The following is a 5,000-nucleotide window of genomic DNA, read 5'->3' on the forward strand; positions in this document are numbered from 1 at the left end:
ACACTTTTTCCAAACAAGCAAATCCCACACCGAGGGTGCGCAGGTGCCGATGGTGGTCGAGGCAACCGCCCGCACCAGCTCGAGGCATGTGCCCACACCAAGGCCCGGCATGTATCGATGGTGTTCGACGTAGGGGCCATCTTCTGCTGATGGTGGTCGAGGCAAGAGCCCGCACCAAGGGCCAGCGTGTGCCCATGGTGCTCGAGGCAACCGTCCGCACCAGGGCCCAGCGTGTGCCGATGGTGCTCGAGGCAACCGCCCGCACCAAGGGCCGGCTTGTGCCGCCCGCACCAGGGCCCAGCGTGTGCCGATGGTGCTCGAGGCAAACGCCCGCACCAAGGGCCGGCTTGTGCCGATGGTGGTCGAGGCAAGCGCCCGCACCAGGGCCCAGCGTGTGCCGATGGTGGTCGAGGCAAGCGCCCGCACCAAGGCCGAGCGTGTGCCGATGGTGGTCGAGGCAAGCGCCCGCACCAGGGCCCAGCGTGTGCCGATGGTGGTCGAGGCAAGCGCCCCCACCAAGGCCGAGCGTGTGCCGATGGTGGTCGAGGCAACCGGCCGCACCAAGGGCCGGCGTGTGCCGATGGTGTTCGAGGCAACCGCCCGCACCAGGGCCCAGCGTGTGTCGATGGTGGTCGAGCCAAGAGCCCGCACCAAGGGCCGGCTTGTGCCGATGGTGTTCGGGGCAACCGCCCGCACCAGGGCCCTGCGTGTGCCGATGGTGCTGGGGGCAAGCGCCCGCACCAGGGCCCAGCGTGTGCCGATGGTGCTGGGGGCAACCGCCCGGACCAGGGCCCAACGTGTGTCGATGGTGGTCGAGGGAACCGCCCGCACCAGGGCCCAGCGTGTGCCGATGGTGCTGGGGGCAACCGCCCGCCCCAGGGCCCAGCGTGTGCCGATGGTGGTCGGGGCAAGCGCCCGCACCAGGGCCCAGCGTGTGCCAATGGTGGTCGGGGCAACCGGCCGCACCAGGGCCCAGGGTCTGTCGATGGTGCTCGAGGCAACCGCCCGCACCAAGGCTCAGCATGTGCCGATTGTGATCGAGGCAACAACCCACACCAGGGCCCAGCTTGTGCCCATGGCGGTCGAGGCAAGTGCCCGTACCGAAGGGCAGCCTATGCCGCATGTGCCATCACCATGCGTCATCATGTGCCATTGATGGTCGAGGCCTTGGTCGAAGTTCGATTTTGAGCCACGGTGCACATGCCTGGCTCCAGCATGTGCTGGTGCCGCATTTTTTTCACTCGGGACAGCATCGTCGGAGCATCGCCGGAGCATCGCCGGAGTACCGCCGGAGAACCTGACCGGCGGCATTGGGGTTCCGGCGATTGGGAGGGGGGCCGGGGGGGTGTGCGCACATGATGTGCGATGGGTGCTGGTACTTGGCCTTGTGTTGGCCCCCTATCCCTCATCAAACCTCTGAGAATTCACACCCCCTTAAAGAGCATTTGAGATTTTACAGGTTTGCTACCAGTAGCCGTTAAAGTGTCTGAAATGGGGACACTTTTTTCAAACGGTCACAAAATCTTCTCCACTCGAGTTTTTAGCTGAATTTTTTTGTGCATGCCAACAAAAATAGAAGGATCACGCCTACAAAATTTTGGGCCAAAAATCCTTATAAAAAAATTTTAAAAAATCCCGAACCGCAAAAAGTTTCGAAAATCGTGAAAAATAGAAAACGAGTCATCTTCCAACGAAACTTCACGTGAAGGCTTAGGGGACCATTGTATGAATTTACAAGCCATAAAAATGGCATTGGCACGGCAGAAATTTGAAGATGTGCCTAAACCCACCAGGGCCCAGCGTGTGCCGATGGTGCTCGAGGCAACCGCCCGCACCAGGGCCCAGCGTGTGCCGATGGTGCTCGAGGCACCCGCCCGTACCAGAGGCAACCTGCCGCACCAGGGCCCAGCGTGTGCCGATGGTGGTCGAGGCAACCGCCCGCACCAGGGCCCAGCGTGTGCCGATGGTGCTCGAGGCAACCGCCCGCACCAGGGCCCAGCGTGTGCCGATGGTGCTCGAGGCAACCTGCCGCACCAGGGCCCAGCGTGTGCCGATGGTGGTCGAGGCAACCGCCCGCACCAGCGCCCAGCGTGTGCCGATGGTGCTCGAGGCAACCGCCTGCACCAGGGCCCAGCGTGTGCCGATGGTGCTCGAGGCAACCTGCCGCACCAGGGCCCAGCGTGTGCCGATGGTGGTCGAGGCAACCGCCCCCACCAGGGCCCAGCGTGTGCCGATGGTGCTCGAGGCAACCGACCGCACCAGGGCCCAGCGTGTGCCGATGGTGCTCGAGGCAAGCGCCCGCACCAGGGCCCAGCGTGTGCCGATGGTGGTCGAGGCAAGCGCCCGCACCAGGGCCCAGCGTATGCCGATGGTGCTCGAGGCAACCTGCCGCACCAGGGCCCAGCGTGTGGTCGAGGCAAGCGCCCGCACCAGGGCCCAGCGTGTGCCGATGGTGGTCGAGGCAACCGCCCGCACGAGGGCCCAGTGTGCGCCAATGGTGCTCGAGGCAACCGACCGCACCAGGGCCCAGCGTGTGCCGATGGTGGTCGAGGCAAGCGCCCGCAGCAGGGCCCAGCGTGTGTCGATGGTGGTCGAGCCAAGAGCCCGCACCAAGGGCCGGCTTGTGCCGATGGTGTTCGGGGCAACCGCCCGCACCAGGGCCCTGCGTGTGCCGATGGTGCTGGGGGCAAGCGCCCGCACCAGGGCCCAGCGTGTGCCGATGGTGCTGGGGGCAACCGCCCAGACCAGGGCCCAACGTGTGCCGATGGTGGTCGAGGGAACCGCCCGCACCAGGGCCCAGCGTGTGCCGATGGTGCTGGGGGCAACCGCCCGCCCCAGGGCCCAGCGTGTGCCGATGGTGGTCGGGGCAAGCGCCCGCACCAGGGCCCAGCGTGTGCCGATGGTGGTCGGGGCAACCGGCCGCACCAGGGCCCAGGGTCTGCCGATGGTGCTCGAGGCAACCGCCCGCACCAAGGCTCATCTTCCAACGTGAAAATGGCATTGGCACGGCAGAAATCCCGAACCGCAAAAAGTTTCGAAAATCGTGAAAAATAGAAAACGAGTCATCTTCCAACGAAACTTCACGTGAAGGCTTAGGGGACCATTGTATGAATTTACAAGCCATAAAAATGGCATTGGCACGGCAGAAATTTGAAGATGTGCCTAAACCCACCAGGGCCCAGCGTGTGCCGATGGTGCTCGAGGCAAGCGCCCGCACCAGGGCCCAGCGTGTGCCGATGGTGGTCGAGGCAACCGCCCGCACCAGGGCCCAGCGTGTGCCGATGGGGGTCGAGGCAAGCGCCCGCACCAGGGCCCAGCGTGTGCCGATGGTGCTCGAGGCAACCTGCCGCACCAGGGCCCAGCGTGTGCCGATGGTGGTCGAGGCAAGCGCCCGCACCAGGGCCGAGCTTGTGCCGATGGTGGTCGAGGCAACCTGCCGCACCAGGGCCCAGCGTGTGCCGATGGTGGTCGAGGCAAGCGCCCGCACCAAGGCCCAGCGTGTGCCGATGGTGGTCGAGGCAACCTGCCGCACCAGGGCCCAGCGTGTGCCGATGGTGGTCGAGGCAACCGCCCGCACTAGGGCCGAGCGTGTGTCGATGGTGCTGGGGGCAACCGCCCGCACCAGGGCCCAGCGTGTGCCGATGGTGGTCGAGGCAACCTGCCGCACCAGGGCCCAGCGTGTGCCGATGGTGCTCGAGGCAACCTGCCTCACCAGGGCCCAGCGTGTGCCGATGGTGGTCGAGGCAACCTGCCGCACCAGGGCCCAGCGTGTGCCGATGGTGGTCGAGGCAAGCGCCCGCACCAGGGCCCAACGTGTGCCGATGGTGCTGGGGGCAACCGCCCGCACCAGGGCCCAGCGTGTGCCGATGGTGCTCGAGGCAACCGCCCGCACCAGGGCCCAGCGTGTGCCGATGGTGCTCGAGGCAACCGCCCGCACGAGTGCCCAGCGTGTGCCGATGGTGGTCGAGGCAAGCGCCCGCACCAGGGCCCTGGTGTGTGCCGATGGTGCTCGAGGCTACCGCCCGCACCAGGGCCCAGCGTGTGCCGATGGTGGTCGAGGCAAGCGCCCGCACCAGGGCCCAGCGTGTGCCGATGGTGCTCGCGGCAACCGACCGCACCAGCGCCCAGCGTGTGCCGATGGTGCTGGGGCAAGCGCCCGCACCAGTGCCCAGCGTGTGCCGATGGTGGTCGAGGCAAGCGCCCGCACCAGGGCCCAGCTTGTGCCGATGGTGATCGAGGCAACCGCCCGCTCCAGGGCCCAGCGTGTGCCGATGGTTATCGGGGCAACCGGCAGCACCAGGGCCCAGGGTCTGCCGATGGTGCTCGAGGCAACCGCCCGCACCAAGGCTCAGCATGTGCCGATGGTGATCGAGGCAACAACCCACACCAGGGCCTAGCTTGTGCCGATGGCGGTCGAGGTAAGTGCCCGTACCGAAGGGCAGCCTATGCCGATGATGGTCGATGCATGTGCTATCACCATGCGTCATCATGTGCCATTGATGGTCGAGGCCTTGGCCGAAGTTCGATTTTGAGCCACGGTGTACATGCTTGGCTCCAGCATGTGCTGGTGCCGCATTTTTTTCACTCGGGACAGCATCGCCGGAGCATCGCCGGAGTACCGCCGGAGAACCTGACCGGCGGCATTGGGGTTCCGACGATTGGGAGGGGGGCCGGGGGGGTGTGCGCACATGATGTGCGATGGGTGCTGGTACTTGGCCCTTGTATTGGCCCCCTATCCCTCATCAAACCTCTGAGAACTCACACCCCCTTAAAGAGCATTTGAGATTTTACAGGTTTGCTGCCAGTAGCCGTTCAAGTGTCTGAAACGGGGACACTTTTTTCAAACGGTCACGAAATCTTCTCCGGTTCGAGTTTTTAGCTGAATTTTTTTGTGCATGCCAACAAAAATAGAAGGATCACGTCCACAAAATTTGGGGCCAAAACTCCTTCTAAAAAAATTCTAAAAAATCCCGAACCGCAAAAAGTTTCGAAAATCGTGA

Source organism: Durio zibethinus, unplaced genomic scaffold (assembly GCF_047325235.1).
Source record: "Durio zibethinus cultivar Kanyao isolate XHJ-2024 unplaced genomic scaffold, ASM4732523v1 HiC_scaffold_400, whole genome shotgun sequence".
Lineage (NCBI taxonomy): Eukaryota > Viridiplantae > Streptophyta > Magnoliopsida > Malvales > Malvaceae > Durio > Durio zibethinus.